At 53.5% G+C, this 18,737-nt stretch overlaps 1 protein-coding gene, 1 long non-coding RNA gene and 2 pseudogenes across 5 annotated transcripts in view; 1 reads left to right on the top strand and 3 right to left on the bottom strand.

Annotated features, from left to right (window-relative positions):
* PACC1 (proton activated chloride channel 1) overlaps positions 1-18,737 on the top strand; it is a 442,395-nt gene that overhangs the window by 176,156 nt on the left and 247,502 nt on the right. The window lies entirely within an intron of this gene.
* Positions 1,007-2,786, bottom strand: LOC309849517 (Golgi-associated RAB2 interactor protein 4 pseudogene; annotated as a pseudogene). The gene has a single exon. The product of its transcript is annotated as a Golgi-associated RAB2 interactor protein 4 pseudogene (transcript).
* On the bottom strand, positions 7,969-10,005 carry LOC309849719. The gene is made up of 2 exons (XR_014303858.1): positions 9,901-10,005; positions 7,969-9,042 (listed from the first exon to the last, which is right to left on the bottom strand). It is a non-coding gene; the product is annotated as an uncharacterized lncRNA (long non-coding RNA).
* Positions 13,229-15,445, bottom strand: LOC309850204 (Golgi-associated RAB2 interactor protein 4 pseudogene; annotated as a pseudogene). Its single transcript has one exon. The product of its transcript is annotated as a Golgi-associated RAB2 interactor protein 4 pseudogene (transcript).

The raw sequence follows: 18,737 nt of genomic DNA, 5'->3' as shown, positions 1-18,737 counted from the left end.
TCAGTGCTCCTCTGTGTAAAACAGAGATTACATGTACCGTCGGTAATTTATGCCAAGAACCCAGAACCCAATTTAAAGAGACCAGACCTTCCAGACAGAAGACAAACACTTTTGTGCGTACATAAGAGTGAAAACGTAAGGGAAGGTGTTGGTATGTCTGGAGCAGAAATTTCATCATAACCGCCCCGGCATTTCGCGGACCATTCAGACTGCAGAGATCTGATGGCCCAACAGAACATTTCCAACAGCACTGAAAGCCCGGTCTTCGCCTCATGATCTTGTCTTGCCTTTTCACACTGTCCTGAATTTTGCGTGTACTGTTCCCTTGTGTTTTGTCCCACATGTACTTTTAAAATGTTTTACCACATGTACTTTCGATTTTTGTTTTGGAACTATTCTGCAGGTGGAATAGGTGACAGCCACAGAATCGGTGTTTATGCTAGGCCGGGGTATGCAGCTAGGCCGGGGTATGCAGCTGTACACTATCTCTGTCACATCCCACTCTATTGTCAGTGGTGCTGATAGTAATTTGGGCTGCTTGCAGTGTTTTGCTACTTTTTGCTATAAACGTTCTCAGTGCCTTAGCAAGTTCTTTCCTTGGTGTATATACCCTGGGTATAGACAGGTTCTCAGTCTAGCTGAGAATATTGCCAGCACAGGCTGCTGTTCCCCTCTGCTGGCAGATGCTGGCAGATCCCCAAAGATGAGGAGTCCCCCCCCCCCATTCTTTCTTTGTCCCTGTTCTTTGTCTATGGACCCTCAGGGGTTAGGAACATTCATTAAACTAGAGAAATGGGGGAGGTGGAGCTTTCTGGGCCATAGTATACTTTCAACTGTGGCCCGGAGAAACAAGCCAGACAGGCCTTGAGGCAGGATGCTTTGGCTCTGAGCATGGGTGTGAGGTGGGGGCGGTCCTCGACTGGACCCTTGGGTCTTAGGTAGCAGCCCCCCTGTGAGGTCACCACTGGGCTGCAGGACCTAGAAATTCAAACACAATGCAGCATGCCATTTTTAAAAAATTTTTTTATTTTATTTTTTGTAATGTCTCCTGGGAGAGGTCCCCCAGCTGCCCAATATCTGGGCCTAGGAAGTTCCATCCCTCCATGACCTCCGATGTCCGGCTCCCTGCGCTCTCCAAGCCCTGGCTGCTCGCCGCCGCCTGGGCGATGGCCTCCACACCACACCGCTCGTGTCCGCAGTCTTCTCCCCCATGGGCACGTCTCTGCGGTGTGGGGAGGCCGCGCGCCTCAGGCAGTGAGGCTGAGTCTCAGGTTCCTCAGGAACCTGCGGATCCTGCCCAGCATCTTGGTGCCTGAGCCCGAGCTGCCGCCGGAGAGGCTCCGCCCCGACTTGTGGGAGGTCCCGGAGTCCTCGGCGCTGGGGGCGTGGCTGATGCCTTCGTCGGGGGCGCGCCTGGCGCGCGCCGGGCTGCTGCGGCCCTTGTCCTCCTTGTGCTCCCGCGCGGCTCTGTGGCTGCCTAAGGAGCGGCTGGAGTCCGCCGGGGCGATCTTGTGCCCCGGGGCCTTGTGGCGGCTGTCGGCGGCCCTGCGGTGGCGGGAAGTGCGGGGGTCTCGCTCCTCCTCCCGGCGCGTGCGGGGCGGCCTTCCCGCCGGCTCCCCACTGCCCGCCGAGCTCGGCGCGTCCCAGAGGAGCTGGCCTTCCGACGCGTCCCGAGCGGCTTCTCCCGCAGGCTTGGCGGCAGCTCCGGGCCCGGCGAACGCCAGGCATCTGCCGGCCTCCCCCGCTGCGAACTCTGCTGCTGTCCCTGCCGCCGCCACTGCCGCAGCTGCCGCGGCCTCCCCGGCGGCCGCCGCCTCGGACGTGGCCCCTGCTGCCGACTCCCTGGAGAGCCCCGGGCAGTTGGGGGCAGCGAAGGTGGGCACGCTGTTGGGTTTGGGGGGGTCCTGAACAGTCTCTTCCCCGCCAGCAAAAGCTGCAGAGGTGGCCCCGGCCACCTCCGAGCCCTCGTGGAGGCTCCGGATACTAACCTGGTCCTGATCCATTATTTGGACATCTGCGCCTGCTGCGTTCCTGCCGTCGTCGTCCTCCAGCAGAGGCATGTCCAGCATGTCCTCTGCTCGAGCGGCGTGGGTTCTGCTGTGAGTGGGCACCGGCGGCGGCCTCAGTACCTGGATAATGCTCTCCCAGTAGGGGAAGAGATCTTCCTGTGCATCCAGTGGGGGGCTCAGCCGCAGGTAGCAGGAGCGGCCGGTGGCGAATTTGAGGCGAAGCATTTGTTTTTCCCGGTCGTGAACAGAAAGCCTCACAAACTTCAAGGGAAGGAGCCTGGTGAGCTCCAGGGTGGTGGAAGCCTTGCGGCCTTTTCCCTTGGTGGCCTGGCCCTGGTCGGAGTACTGTTCACAGCCGGTGGCCGGGCGGGCCAGCAGCAGGACATCTGGGAGCGGGAGGCTGGGGCTGGTGGATGCGATGCCCACGGTCATCATTCGGACTCGGTTGTGCACGTCGACGACTTCCCCTCTTTTGGTGACCTGCACAAAGTCGCTTTCGAGCATGGGTGCGTATTTAAATAGGTCATATTCTCCCTTACGCAGTTGTCGCTGGAGTTTCCCCATGGTGGTGTTGAACATGCCCACCCTGGAGGCGCTGTGGGCGGTGTGATAAGGCGTCAGAGACTCCATGTTTTTGAGTTGGTAGCACAATCGGGCTGGGCCGGCGAGGGGTGGGCGTTGGTCTGGGGGCCGGTCCCTGGAGCTCCTCCTCCTCCTCGACCTCTGTTGGGTTGGCAGAGCGGGCAGCCCCCCTCCTGCTGCACGCGGCTGGCTCTCCTGCTGCAGGCGGCTGGCTCTGTGGCAGGGGTCCCAAATCCACCCCGCGCCCCACAGGCCACAGGCCACAGGCCACAGGCCCCCGCTTTGTCTCAGAACCTCCCAGAGACAGGGGTCAGGGTGGGGGGGATCTGAGGGTGACCGAGGGGATGCTGGTGGGTGCTGGGGTTTTAATCTAAAAACGAGAACTTGCAGTTTGTAGTGTGAAGTACAAACTGAAGTCTTGGTGAGAGACTAAGCACTCTCTCAGCCTGCACCCCTGAGCGGCCCTATTTATACTCTGCTGCCCTCTGTGACCTGTCATGCTGTCACATACCCCTTAGTGACACCCCCTCAGGGCAGGGCCATCATCCTCCCCCCAAATGTCCCATTGCCCCCACAGAGGACAGGCCCACCCTGCCAGGGACCCAGGCAGGTATCCAAATAAAAATGTCTTCAAATGGAACAATTTTGTGTGGGGAATTTTTTTTTCCCCTCCTCCAAATTCGGAAGATTTAGCAACTGGACAAAATCCATAGGAATTACTATAAGATGATGGGTTGGCAGAGTGTGCAGCCCCCCTCCTGCGGCTCTCGGCTGGCTCTGTGGCAGGGGTCCCACATGGATGGAGGAGGCACCATCCATCTCTATGCCCTTGCAGGGTATATGGCATATGCTTGAACCATTTGAGCTCTTGGTTTCGTTTTATCCAAGAACCCAGAATTGGCAGTCTTGACCCTTAACCTGTTCCTTCATAAGATTGCAGTAGACATGGCTGCTAGCAGCCATTAAGAGCCATTAATGATGACATTAAAAACGGCCTCCCTGTGGGGCGCATGGGTGGCTCAGTGGGTTAAAGCCTCTGCCTTCAGCTCAGGTCATGATTCCCAGAGTCCTGGGACCAGCCCCACCTCGGGCTCTCTGCTCCAAAGGAAGCCTGCTTTCCCCTATCTCTCTGACTGTCTCTCTGCCTACCTGTGATCTCTGTCTGACAAATAAATAAAATCATTAAAAAAAAAAAAAAAAAACAAAAAACAAAATAAAACACAAAAGGCCTCCCCTAGGCGCCAGGCCGTGTTCTCCGCATACGACCATGAGAATCCCATCAGGTTTGGTACGGTTCCCACTGCCCCGTTTTATGAAGAGAGTGAGGGGACATCATCAGCCTAACTTCACAGAACTAATGGTCGTAGAGGCCATGTTCACGGGCAGGTCTAGCGGATCCTAAAGCCTTGTTGGGAACCACCATAGTACTTCGCTCCACAAAGCTTGGGCCAGCCACAGGTTTTAAACCAGACTGATTGAAGACCTTTCTGCGGCACTGTCGGAAGTTGCATGACTCCCTGCGTGTGTATGTGTTATGGAGAGAACCTAAGACGCTACTTCAGACAGCGGCTGGGCAGAATTGGGGATTAAATGTTACAGGGGGGCATCTTGGTTCCTCCCCTCGCTTATGCTTCCACAAGCAGCCCATCTGTGGAAACCTGGTTATTGTCTCCTAAGACCACCGCCTCCCACCCAGGTTTTCGTCCCTTCCCCTCCAGTGAAATGAAGCGGGGGTGGCGGGCGGAGTGCTGAGATGTCATCTGCGATTCCAAGAGCTTGCCAAGCAGCCTCCCTGGGCAACAGGAGTGCTTTGGAAGCAGCAACACCTGTGGGGAGCAAGTACCCTTGAGCTTCCTGCCTTACTGCCCCTCCCACACAGCTAGCCGCAGAGTATGTGATTTCCAAACTGTTGCTTGAACGTTCCAGAAGGATTTTCTGCTCCCAAGTCTCGTATCTCCCGGTTTGAGGGTTTGCCCGAAATCCGACATCTGGGATTCATTCCTTGAAAATCAAGGTCTTTCTGTTAAAACGCACACACGTGTTCATCCGCAGGTGAAAGGACAAATGAAAGGTGGTCTAGCCATACAGTGGGATGTTATTCAGCTGTAAAAAGAAAATGAGGTACTGCACCGTGCTACAACAGGGATGAATCCTGAAAATAGGATGCTAAGTACAGGAAGCCAGAGGCAAAACGGCCACATACTGTGTGATTTCATTGAGACGAAATGTTCCAGAAGAGGCAAATCCATAGCTATATCAGAGGCTGACTGGAGGGAGGGGAGTGTAGGGAGCGACTGCTTAATGAACAGGACCGGGATTTCCTTTGTGGGGATGACAATTCTGGAACTAGATAGTGGGGTGGTCTCACAGCATTGTGAACGTACTGAGTTTCACTCTCTCTACAATGGGTACGATGGTAAACTTGATGTTGTAGTTTCTCTCTCTCTTCCACAATGCACATATCCATTCCTGCTTGGAACCCTTTAGAAAGGCCAGTGGCGTGACTCAGCTTTCCGTTTCCTCATCTATAAAATGGGGTAAGAGCTGCCGTGAGGATTCAACGAGATCACGCACGTGAAGTGTTGAGCGTATCGTGGAGCTCCATAAATCGTAGCTGTTGTAATCATTCGTCCTCCGCTGGCCCTTCAAGCGTCGGTGCAGCTTCCTTCCTGAGAGCAGTTTTTGAGAAGACAAACTGAGACGCTTCTGGGGTCAGAGCTACTATGAGAACACAGAAGGATGCTCAATGGGCAAAACTGGCTTCTTCTGAGTCCCGGCTTCAGGCAGATCCGTGAACACACAGAGAAACTGAGCACAACCAGAGTAGGGGATGCAGCGAGAGGAAAGGCTTAATATGGGTTTGGGTTTCAAGGGTTTGTTCCAAGCCCATGGGGAGAAAGTGGGATAAAGATGGAAAATAGCATTTTAGCTCTTGGCAGAAAGTGCAAGTTTTAATTCCAGAGTCCCCTGGGGCCAGAACCCTTTAGAACGCTTGATTCGGAAAGAGGTGTCAGGCCAGATGTCAGGGAGAGGCAAGGGGACAAGGGTGAGGTCAGGAGAGAGGCTGGACTCTTCCAGGCCCTGCAGTGTGACGGCACCACCCCAGCAGGAGGCGGCCGCAGGGAAGGACACTGGCTAAGCCCGTGTCTGATTCTGGCGGAGGCCCCATCCAAATAATTCTCCCGGATCCGCCCAACCTTCCCTCTCCGTCGCATGTGAAACAAGATGAACCAAACAACTTGATGGTAAATACATAGTCATCTTTTTTTAGTCAAGTATCAAAACACAAACGTGGCCGCAGAAAATTAAGCTGCTTTTAATGCACTTGGTAAAAGGAGCTTTCAGTTCCAATAACCATATGCAGTGTTATTTTTTGGATCAATTTTTTTGGCCATGGCCCCCACCCACTTCCTTCCCCTCCAATTCATTGTCGGTGGCAGCTGAGAAAAAGGGTGTTGAGTTTTCCTAACAGCTGATTGATTGGTGGCACCTACACCTACAACCAGAGGGTAAATGTGAGAAATTCCACACACACACACACACACACCACCACCACCCCCGACCCCTTCGAGAAACTAGATTATCTCCTGAAAGTGGGGGTAAACAGGTGCTATCACCAAGTGGATCTTTAGAGATTGGGCAGTGTCCCTGATGTGCAAGCAAAGCAGCAAAATCAGGACACTGGTGTCGCAGGGGTTAGCTTGAACCGTGCAGGAGTTCAGAGGAGCAAGCTCCCATTCATGTGCACAGGAGTCTGAACCTGGAATGAAGCTACTCTCTCTCCGAAGAGAGATGTTAGTGGCAGAGCACCCCATTTCTATTTCTAGCCTGGTACGGATACCTTTGTGTGCAGGCAAAGAGCAAGGGCGCCTTGGTTGAACTGGTTGCCACTTGCTGGTCAAGTTTAGAGGGTTCTTGGATTTCAACATCAGAAAGGAGCCCTTGTGTCTGGGTCCAGTCAGTCGGTTGGAGGGGGTCTGGTTGCCCTAAGCCTGAGTTGGTCCATCCACAAGACCCCCTGTCCATCTCTGAAGGCTGGGTCCCGGGCCAGGGCTGGGACGGACCTCTCTGATTTTGCCCCTTGGCCAAGAGGCCGAAATGTCCTCGTGAAGTTGAGGGAGTGGACGAGAAACAGAAACAAATGGCTTTAGTTCCAGGAAGTCAGAAATGGAAGGAAAAGTTGTAGATCTGCTTTGAGACCCACTGTGGACTAGGCTTTTGCTGTGCTGGCCAGAACTCTGCAGCTGACCTTGGGAAAGCCCTTCTCCTCTCTAGGCCTCAACTTCCTCATATGTAAAGTACATCTGGGATTAGTCAAGATCCTTCTGGGTCTGACATGCTGTGTGGTTCTAGCTGTCCCAGTACTGTCTCTCTTTGCCGGGCGTCAATGAGCCTGAAGGCATGTGGCGAGGGATAGGGAGAAGGGGACCGAGAGTCATCCGGTGCGGGTTCTTGTGAGTTTAATTCACTGAAAGGGGGAGGACAAGAAAGGGGTAAGAAAATGAAGTAAAACGAAGGAAGAACCTAAGAGGGGAGTTGAGGAGGGGGAAGGTAGGAAACCTGGAGGTGGCACAATGACCTCAGGGCTCCTCAGGTACATCCTGGCCTGGCGGACATTGTTAGAAGGGGAGGTGAGGGAGTGGCAAGTCTTGTTTTCCAAAGAAGGCCACAATACCATCGCCGCCCCCACGGGCTTCTGCAATGTGGTCTTGTCATTGCCCTGTGAAGAAGGAAAAGTTCATTTTCTCTCCCCTAAAACTGGGGTTGTCCTTCTGACTCACTTGTAGCCAGTAGAATGTGGCAGCAGTTCCGTTGGGTGCCTTCTGAGGCTCAGGGAGAAGCAGCTTCCACTTGGCTATCTTGAGATATTTGCTCTGAGGGAAGCCAATCTGACTACCCGTGAGCACCATGAGGAAGGCCGCGTGTAGGCATTCCTGTGGAGAACCCCACCTTATCGCCATCTCCCTCAAGGCACCAGACTCGTGAGTGAAGATTGGACTCGCCAGCCCTGACTGCTGGTTCACTTCACTTGCTACCATGAGGAGCAGAAGAAACCGCTCCCAGTGGAGCCCTGCCCAAATTCTTGATGTAGAGCAATCTATGAGATATCATTTTTTAGGTCACAAAGTTTTGGGGGGGTTTGTTATAAAGCTAAAGGATGGCAGGAGAGGCTTATAAAAATACAAGCTTCCTTAAAACGAGAAACCCTTAAACATGTATGAACGAGACTTTTAAGAGCTCAGAGATGTGTGAGATTTCAAAACAATTGGGAGGCCAACTTCTCACGTTGCCTGTCCAGGACATTACCACAAAGTTACCATTTTCTATAGGTCACCGTACTATGTTTTTTTAAAAAGTGTGTTTTTATGGGACAAAGGGGACAAAAGGCACCCATCCCAGCAGATCGGTTAGAAGGAAAGAGGTGAGAAGCAGCACATGTTGGCGAGGATGGGAAACAGCAGAGCGCCCACGCATGCCTGGTGGGAGCGCAAAGTAATGGGACAGTCACTGTGGAATTAGCATCTGGGACTGAACATATGTGTGTATTCAGTTCCGTTTCTATATGTCTGACAGAAATGTATGTATATTTTTACCCAAAGTTCTGCATATAAATGTTCATAGCAGCACTATTCTTATTAGCCCCAAAGTGGAAGTAACTCGAACACCCACCAAAGGCTGAATGAATCAGTAAATTGTCGAATATGAAATATATCTGTAATGAAATATAGCTGTGAGAAGGAATAGTTGCCACAAAAATCATGGACAAACCTCATGACTCTGCTGTTGAGGGAGAGAAACCGGAGTCAAAGAATACATACAACGTGCTTCCATTTACCTAAAGTGGAAAAAGAAGCAAAATGGGTCTCCGATGTCAGAGGTTAGGGTAATGGTTCCCCCGGGTGGTAGAGAACCTGGGAGGGGCTTCTCGTATGATGTTCTATCTCCAGCTCAAATGTGAACAACAGGAGCAAGGGCATGCTCTCGAAGCAAAGGATAGTTCTTGAAATAACTCATTTAACTTTCTAAAAGGTTTTATGAAAAACTTTAATTAATTTTTAAAATTAAATGAAATGTAATAAACAGGAGGCTTTTAATTTCTCCTTCTTTAATCTCCTGTAAATTGCGTATGGCAAGGTGCTGGGGCCGTGACTATGTCCGTGGGAGAAAGAAACCGGGCCGACGTGGTCAGCAGCCACAGAAACTGGGGGAAAGAGGCCAGCCCTCCAAGGAAGGTGCTTCTCCGAGGCTCCTCGAGGCCAACTGTATTGTGTGCACGCAAGGGCATTTCTAGAAAGATCTTTCCCAAGCTTGTGCAGGTCACGGCACATGCAGAAAACGGCAACATTGGAATGGCATACTGGCGTATCACATGGGGCTCCCGGCAGCCAAAGCCAACTGGCTGGGTCCTCCGGGTGCCCCCAAGCTGAGTGGTATCATTTCCTCAGCACACCTGTGGGAAAACACCCACTCACAGAGTGTGGGAAAACATGAACTCCCGTAACACATTGTAAGTTCTCTTGCTCTTCTGCTCCAGGAAATTCCAGCTCTATGTGCCCTTCATTTCTGGATTACAGGTCCCATTTGCAGTAACGTAGATCACGGGGCCCAGGGGTTTATGTAGCATTCCTGGTCTCTGCTTTATGCCGCGGTCTCATTTCCCCTTCCAGCCTCATTTCCCAACACACCCTCACCCCCTTCCCGCTACCCTCCCCCACCCTATCCCCTAAACACACGATATCCTGGGCGCGCTGTTCTTGTCTGTCATCTAGAAACATCGCCCAAGACCCCCAAGCTCCCAGGTCCTCCTCTTTCTCCATCATCTCTCTGCTCAGACCTTCCCTTCTCTACGATGCCTCTTTCTATACGCTACCCAAGGCCACCGCCGCACTTTGATTTGCGTTCCTGGTAGGTGTGTGTATACATGAATTATCTTGCCCATAGTAGGAGCTCTCAACAACTGTTTCTCGAATGACTTCTAGGCTGCAGAGAGACCGTGACACTAATTCCACCCTACCCCTGTTCTGGATGGTCACTCATTATCCCCTTGAGTCGGAACCCCCACGTTCCTAGGGTACCCGTCTTGTGGCCACTCCACACTCTGCCATTGCCCTGCCCTGGGAGCCATGCAGCCTGGTTGAGAGACATTACGCACCCATCCCCTCAACTCTGGGATTGACATTAGGCTAATGGTGATGTGACAAAGGGAGGGGGGGACTGCCCCTTAGCCTCAGTGCTGGCTCCCACCATTCAAGCAATAGCCGGTAGTACCAGGATGTGGCCACAAGGGGCTCTACTGGGTGACTCTTACCTGTACAGTGGAGGAGGGTTTGTGGGAATCCATCTTGCCCAGATGCACAAGGAACAGCTCAAGGAGCTGTCGCCTCCTGTCCAGTTCCCTTTGGCTGCCTTATCCTGATGCTTTACCCCCTTAGCCACCGAGAAGCTCTTTTCTATCTTAAAGACATTCCTCCTTGCGGGGAAGGGCACTTCCCCTTTGGTCTGTTCTCCCTCCTCTAGAGGAGTGCTGAACCTATGCCACGAGCTCCCTGTCCCGCCAGGCAGGCTGTGGGATGGAAAATTGTCCTGTGCCATCTTTTCAACACCTCCTGACTCTGCCCCCTTCTGTTTCCCCAACGCCACCCAGGATTAGGTTTCTTCATCTCTGGCCAGGATTAATACAATCCTGGCTTCCTGGAGGATCGCTGGTCTCCAGACAGCCCCCTGGCCACCAGCTGTGCACCCTGGCTTTCAACGGCTCCCCAAGGCCCAGACATTCACACAGCACCCCAGGTGCCCGAAGATCCAGCAGCCTGATTCTCCAGCCTCACGTCCCTCTTCTCCCCTTGGGCTCCAACCAGCAGTACTGAAATGCCTGTAATTGCTCAACACAAGTGATATTTCAAGGTTTTGTACTTTGCACACATTCTTTTCTGTGACCTGCGCCTCCCCATGCTGTGCCCTAGCTCCCCATACTTCCTCCGCCTGGCAGAGCCCTAGTCGCCCTTAAATCTGCTGATTCCTCTGTGAACCCTTCCCCGACCTCAGACTCCTTCCCATGCCCAGGAACCCCTCCTCGGAATGGATCCTGTGCCCTGAATGCACGTCTCTCCTTGTATCTGCCACTTAGAGTTGGGATGACTCCTCAAGCCTGTCCTGTTTTCCCCATCGACGCCACAGCTCCCCGCGGGAGGCCGAGCTAGCACTCAGTGGGTGATACGTGGGAGGTGTTGCCTCACCCCTCTCTGAACCATCGCCTCCACCTTGAGCAAGTCCTTTCAATGCTCTGACCTCCCCTTTGCTGATCTGCCAAACGGAGACCTGGGACAATCAGATGAACTTTAAATCATGAATGAACTCTAAGGGGCTCAGTGCTGTTCAACAGCCAAATGCTATGCAGATGTCTTTATTCCACACTCACATTTACCTGCACTTGCCTGTGTGGAAATCAGAGGGTCAAAGGAATGGGAAGTGCTCTTTTTGTAACTTCGCTGCCTTGAGTCCAGGGAAAAGCTGCTTACGAGTCAACTATTAATTCTCTCTCCCCATAGCAACGAGTCTTCTCTGAAGCTCTGGGTTAATGATTCTTCTTCTTCTTCTTTTTTTTTTTTTTTCTCCTAAAGATTTTATTTATTTATTTGACAGAGGGAGAGAGGTCACAAGTAGGCAGAGAGGCAGGCGGAGAGAGAGGAGGAAGCAGGCTCCCTGCCTAGCAGAGAGCCCGATGCGGGTCTCGATCCCAGGACCCTGGGATCATGACCTGAGTTGAAGGCAGAGGCTTTAACCCACTGAGCCACCTAGGCACCCCTGGGTTAATGATTCTGAGGTTGTTTTCCTCGCGGGGCCAAACCGTATCTAATCTTTGGCATGGTGTATTCTTTAAGAATAACTTGACTCGCTCCAATAATTCTCCATTCTGGGGTTGTGAACCTTGCTCGGCCCGAGGAAACGGTGACTGTGTGGGGGTCCCTGGCTCCGTTCCTTCCTCCTCCGTGCCCCCACCCCATGGCCACGGCCACCTTCCCTTCACAAAGAGGAGAGACTCCTCTCCTCTCCTCCCCCACTGAAGGGCCAAGCACGGATGCTGGGACCTAACAGATTATCTCCCTCACGTGAAGTTTAAGGATTTGTTTTCTGAACTCTGAAGGGGAGACTTGGTAAGGGCAAACCCCTTTAAATTGTTTCTCCGTGCCCAAGTTTAGTTAGTGGAGGTGGGAGAAACGGATTGTAGGGAGATTCCCGACTGGCCCCTGGAACCCCAGGCTGTTTATGGCTGCAGTGCAGGTCACACAGAGGCTGGGGATGGAAGTCTGGGAGCCAGACACCGCTCACGGGTGGTCTGGGCACTCTTGAGAGAAGACCAGCTGACGGCCGGGAACTCACCGAAATTCAAAAACCAGCTCGCAGAGGCCCACTACCAAGAGTCCCCCAGCTCGATCCCTCCCTCCCCTTAATCTAGCACATTTGGTGCAGAGTTTGGGAACACAGTGGTGGAAATGCTTTGCATAAAGGAGTGGGTCACTGTTCTGCAAAGGTTCCACTGTGCCGTAGGAACAAGTTCACTTTTCAGTGCTCCTCTGTGTAGGTCACTGTTCTGCAAAGGTTCCACTGTGCCGTAGGAACAAGTTCACTTTTCAGTGCTCCTCTGTGTAAAATAGAGATTACATGTACCGTCGGTAATTTATGCCAAGAACCCAGAACCCAATTTAAAGAGACCAGACCTTCCAGACAGAAGACAAACACTTTTGTGCGTACATAAGAGTGAAAACGTAAGGGAAGGTGTTGGTATGTCTGGAGCAGAAATTTCATCATAACCGCCCCGGCATTTCGCGGACCATTCAGACTGCAGAGATCTGATGGCCCAACAGAACATTTCCAACAGCACTGAAAGCCCGGTCTTCGCCTCATGATCTTGTCTTGCCTTTTCACACTGTCCTGAATTTTGCGTGTACTGTTCCCTTGTGTTTTGTCCCACATGTACTTTTAAAATGTTTTACCACATGTACTTTCGATTTTTGTTTTGGAACTATTCTGCAGGTGGAATAGGTGACAGCCACAGAATCGGTGTTTATGCTAGGCCGGGGTATGCAGCTAGGCCGGGGTATGCAGCTGTACACTATCTCTGTCACATCCCACTCTATTGTCAGTGGTGCTGATAGTAATTTGGGCTGCTTGCAGTGTTTTGCTACTTTTTGCTATAAACGTTCTCAGTGCCTTAGCAAGTTCTTTCCTTGGTGTATATACCCTGGGTATAGACAGGTTCTCAGTCTAGCTGAGAATATTGCCAGCACAGGCTGCTGTTCCCCTCTGCTGGCAGATGCTGGCAGATCCCCAAAGATGAGGAGTCCCCCCCCCCATTCTTTCTTTGTCCCTGTTCTTTGTCTATGGACCCTCAGGGGTTAGGAACATTCATTGAACTAGAGAAATGGGGGAGGTGGAGCTTTCTGGGCCATAGTATACTTTCAACTGTGGCCCGGAGAAACAAGCCAGACAGGCCTTGAGGCAGGATGCTTTGGCTCTGAGCATGGGTGTGAGGTGGGGGCGGTCCTCGACTGGACCCTTGGGTCTTAGGTGGCAGCCCCCCTGTGAGGTCACCACTGGGCTGCAGGACCTAGAAATTCAAACACAATGCAGCATGCCATTTTTAAAAAATTTTTTTATTTTATTTTTTGTAATGTCTCCTGGGAGAGGTCCCCCAGCTGCCCAATATCTGGGCCTAGGAAGTTCCATCCCTCCATGACCTCCGATGTCCGGCTCCCTGCGCTCTCCAAGCCCTGGCTGCTCGCCGCCGCCTGGGCGATGGCCTCCACACCACACCGCTCGTGTCCGCAGTCTTCTCCCCCATGGGCACGTCTCTGCGGTGTGGGGAGGCCGCGCGCCTCAGGCAGTGAGGCTGAGTCTCAGGTTCCTCAGGAACCTGCGGATCCTGCCCAGCATCTTGGTGCCTGAGCCCGAGCTGCCGCCGGAGAGGCTCCGCCCCGACTTGTGGGAGGTCCCGGAGTCCTCGGCGCTGGGGGCGTGGCTGATGCCTTCGTCGGGGGCGCGCCTGGCGCGCGCCGGGCTGCTGCGGCCCTTGTCCTCCTTGTGCTCCCGCGCGGCTCTGTGGCTGCCTAAGGAGCGGCTGGAGTCCGCCGGGGCGATCTTGTGCCCCGGGGCCTTGTGGCGGCTGTCGGCGGCCCTGCGGTGGCGGGAAGTGCGGGGGTCTCGCTCCTCCTCCCGGCGCGTGCGGGGCGGCCTTCCCGCCGGCTCCCCACTGCCCGCCGAGCTCGGCGCGTCCCAGAGGAGCTGGCCTTCCGACGCGTCCCGAGCGGCTTCTCCCGCAGGCTTGGCGGCAGCTCCGGGCCCGGCGAACGCCAGGCATCTGCCGGCCTCCCCCGCTGCGAACTCTGCTGCTGTCCCTGCCGCCGCCACTGCCGCAGCTGCCGCGGCCTCCCCGGCGGCCGCCGCCTCGGACGTGGCCCCTGCTGCCGACTCCCTGGAGAGCCCCGGGCAGTTGGGGGCAGCGAAGGTGGGCACGCTGTTGGGTTTGGGGGGGTCCTGAACAGTCTCTTCCCCGCCAGCAAAAGCTGCAGAGGTGGCCCCGGCCACCTCCGAGCCCTCGTGGAGGCTCCGGATACTAACCTGGTCCTGATCCATTATTTGGACATCTGCGCCTGCTGCGTTCCTGCCGTCGTCGTCCTCCAGCAGAGGCATGTCCAGCATGTCCTCTGCTCGAGCGGCGTGGGTTCTGCTGTGAGTGGGCACCGGCGGCGGCCTCAGTACCTGGATAATGCTCTCCCAGTAGGGGAAGAGATCTTCCTGTGCATCCAGTGGGGGGCTCAGCCGCAGGTAGCAGGAGCGGCCGGTGGCGAATTTGAGGCGAAGCATTTGTTTTTCCCGGTCGTGAACAGAAAGCCTCACAAACTTCAAGGGAAGGAGCCTGGTGAGCTCCAGGGTGGTGGAAGCCTTGCGGCCTTTTCCCTTGGTGGCCTGGCCCTGGTCGGAGTACTGTTCACAGCCGGTGGCCGGGCGGGCCAGCAGCAGGACATCTGGGAGCGGGAGGCTGGGGCTGGTGGATGCGATGCCCACGGTCATCATTCGGACTCGGTTGTGCACGTCGACGACTTCCCCTCTTTTGGTGACCTGCACAAAGTCGCTTTCGAGCATGGGTGCGTATTTAAATAGGTCATATTCTCCCTTACGCAGTTGTCGCTGGAGTTTCCCCATGGCGGTGTTGAACATGCCCACCCTGGAGGCGCTGTGGGCGGTGTGATAAGGCGTCAGAGACTCCATGTTTTTGAGTTGGTAGCACAATCGGGCTGGGCCGGCGAGGGGTGGGCGTTGGTCTGGGGGCCGGTCCCTGGAGCTCCTCCTCCTCCTCGACCTCTGTTGGGTTGGCAGAGCGGGCAGCCCCCCTCCTGCTGCACGCGGCTGGCTCTCCTGCTGCAGGCGGCTGGCTCTGTGGCAGGGGTCCCAAATCCACCCCGCGCCCCACAGGCCACAGGCCACAGGCCACAGGCCCCCGCTTTGTCTCAGAACCTCCCAGAGACAGGGGTCAGGGTGGGGGGGATCTGAGGGTGACCGAGGGGATGCTGGTGGGTGCTGGGGTTTTAATCTAAAAAAGAGAAGAACTTGCAGTTTGTAGTGTGAAGTACAAACTGAAGTCTTGGTGAGAGACTAAGCACTCTCTCAGCCTGCACCCCTGAGCGGCCCTATTTATACTCTGCTGCCCTCTGTGACCTGTCACGCTGTCACATACCCCTTAGTGACACCCCCTCAGGGCAGGGCCATCATCCTCCCCCCAAATGTCCCATTGCCCCCACAGAGGACAGGCCCACCCTGCCAGGGACCCAGGCAGGTATCCAAATAAAAATGTCCTCAAATGGAACAATTTTGTGTGGGGAATTTTTTTTTCCCCTCCTCCAAATTCGGAAGATTTAGCAACTGGACAAAATCCATAGGAATTACTATAAGATGATGGGTTGGCAGAGTGTGCAGCCCCCCTCCTGCGGCTCTCGGCTGGCTCTGTGGCAGGGGTCCCACATGGATGGAGGAGGCACCATCCATCTCTATGCCCTTGCAGGGTATATGGCATATGCTTGAACCATTTGAGCTCTTGGTTTCGTTTTATCCAAGAACCCAGAATTGGCAGTCTTGACCCTTAACCTGTTCCTTCATAAGATTGCAGTAGACATGGCTGCTAGCAGCCATTAAGAGCCATTAATGATGACATTAAAAACGGCCTCCCTGTGGGGCTCATGGGTGGCTCAGTGGGTTAAAGCCTCTGCCTTCAGCTCAGGTCATGATTCCCAGAGTCCTGGGACCAGCCCCACCTCGGGCTCTCTGCTCCAAAGGAAGCCTGCTTTCCCCTATCTCTCTGACTGTCTCTCTGCCTACCTGTGATCTCTGTCTGACAAATAAATAAAATCATTAAAAAAAACAAAAAAAAAATAAAACACAAAAGGCCTCCCCTAGGCGCCAGGCCGTGTTCTCCGCATACGACCATGAGAATCCCATCAGGTTTGGTACGGTTCCCACTGCCCCGTTTTATGAAGAGAGTGAGGGGACATCATCAGCCTAACTTCACAGAACTAATGGTCGTAGAGGCCATGTTCACGGGCAGGTCTAGCGGATCCTAAAGCCTTGTTGGGAACCACCATAGTACTTCGCTCCACAAAGCTTGGGCCAGCCACAGGTTTTAAACCAGACTGATTGAAGACCTTTCTGCGGCACTGTCGGAAGTTGCATGACTCCCTGCGTGTGTATGTGTTATGGAGAGAACCTAAGACGCTACTTCAGACAGCGGCTGGGCAGAATTGGGGATTAAATGTTACAGGGGGGCATCTTGGTTCCTCCCCTCGCTTATGCTTCCACAAGCAGCCCATCTGTGGAAACCTGGTTATTGTCTCCTAAGACCACCGCCTCCCACCCAGGTTTTCGTCCCTTCCCCTCCAGTGAAATGAAGCGGGGGTGGCGGGCGGAGTGCTGAGATGTCATCTGCGATTCCAAGAGCTTGCCAAGCAGCCTCCCTGGGCAACAGGAGTGCTTTGGAAGCAGCAACACCTGTGGGGAGCAAGTACCCTTGAGCTTCCTGCCTTACTGCCCCTCCCACACAGCTAGCCGCAGAGTATGTGATTTCCAAACTGTTGCTTGAACGTTCCAGAAGGATTTTCTGCTCCCAAGTCTCGTATCTCCCGGTTTGAGGGTTTGCCCGAAATCCGACATCTGGGATTCATTCCTTGAAAATCAAGGTCTTTCTGTTAAAACGCACACACGTGTTCATCCGCAGGTGAAAGGACAAATGAAAGGTGGTCTAGCCATACAGTGGGATGTTATTCAGCTGTAAAAAGAAAATGAGGTACTGCACCGTGCTACAACAGGGATGAATCCTGAAAATAGGATGCTAAGTACAGGAAGCCAGAGGCAAAACGGCCACATACTGTGTGATTTCATTGAGACGAAATGTTCCAGAAGAGGCAAATCCATAGCTATATCAGAGGCTGACTGGAGGGAGGGGAGTGTAGGGAGCGACTGCTTAATGAACAGGACCGGGATTTCCTTTGTGGGGATGACAATTCTGGAACTAGATAGTGGGGTGGTCTCACAGCATTGTGAACGTACTGAGTTTCACTCTCTCTACAATGGGTACGATGGTAAACTTGATGTTGTAGTTTCTCTCTCTCTTCCACAATGCACATATCCATTCCTGCTTGGAACCCTTTAGAAAGGCCAGTGGCGTGACTCAGCTTTCCGTTTCCTCATCTATAAAATGGGGTAAGAGCTGCCGTGAGGATTCAACGAGATCACGCACGTGAAGTGTTGAGCGTATCGTGGAGCTCCATAAATCGTAGCTGTTGTAATCATTCGTCCTCCGCTGGCCCTTCAAGCGTCGGTGCAGCTTCCTTCCTGAGAGCAGTTTTTGAGAAGACAAACTGAGACGCTTCTGGGGTCAGAGCTACTATGAGAACACAGAAGGATGCTCAATGGGCAAAACTGGCTTCTTCTGAGTCCCGGCTTCAGGCAGATCCGTGAACACACAGAGAAACTGAGCACAACCAGAGTCGGGGATGCAGCGAGAGGAAAGGCTTAATATGGGTTTGGGTTTCAAGGGTTTGTTCCAAGCCCATGGGGAGAAAGTGGGATAAAGATGGAAAATAGCATTTTAGCTCTTGGCAGAAAGTGCAAGTTTTAATTCCAGAGTCCCCTGGGGCCAGAACCCTTTAGAACGCTCGATTCGGAAAGAGGTGTCAGGCCAGATGTCAGGGAGAGGCAAGGGGACAAGGGTGAGGTCAGGAGAGAGGCTGGACTCTTCCAGGCCCTGCAGTGTGACGGCACCACCCCAGCAGGAGGCGGCCGCATGGAAGGACACTGGCTAAGCCCGTGTCTGATTCTGGCGGAGGCCCCATCCAAATAATTCTCCCGGATCCGCCCAACCTTCCCTCTCCGTCGCATGTGAAACAAGATGAACCAAACAACTTGATGGTAAATACATAGTCATCTTTTTTTAGTCAAGTATCAAAACACAAACGTGGCCGCAGAAAATTAAGCTGCTTTTAATGCACTTGGTAAAAGGAGCTTTCAGTTCCAATAACCATATGCAGTGTTATTTTTTGGATCAATTTTTTTGGCCATGGCCCCCACCCACTTCCTTCCCCTCCAATTCATTGTCGGTGGCAGCTGAGAAAAAGGGTCTTGAGTTTTCCTAACAGCTGATTGATTGGTGGCACCTACACCTACAACCAGAGGGTAAATGTGAGAAATTCCACACACACACACACACACACACCACCCCCCCCCCGACCCCTTCGAGAAACTAGATTATCTCCTGAAAGTGGGGGTAAACAGGTGCTATCACCAAGTGGATGTTTAGAGATTGGCCAGTGTCCCTGATGTGCAAGCAAAGCAGCAAAATCAGGACACTGGTGTCGCAGGGGTTAGCTTGAACCGTGCAGGAGTTCAGAGGAGCAAGCTCCCATTCATGTGCACAGGAGTCTGAACCTGGAATGAAGCTACTCTCTCTCCGAAGAGAGATGTTAGTGGCAGAGCACCCCATTTCTATTTCTAGCCTGGTACGGATACCTTTGTGTGCAGGCAAAGAGCAAGGGCGCCTTGGTTGAACTGGTTGCCACTTGCTGGTCAAGTTTAGAGGGTTCTTGGATTTCAACATCA

This window comes from Mustela nivalis, assembly GCF_964662115.1.
Source record: "Mustela nivalis genome assembly, chromosome: 16".
Classification (NCBI taxonomy): Eukaryota; Metazoa; Chordata; class Mammalia; order Carnivora; family Mustelidae; genus Mustela; species Mustela nivalis.
The sequence above is the reverse complement of the archived record's forward strand: the minus strand, read 5'-3'. Positions and strand labels throughout refer to the sequence as shown.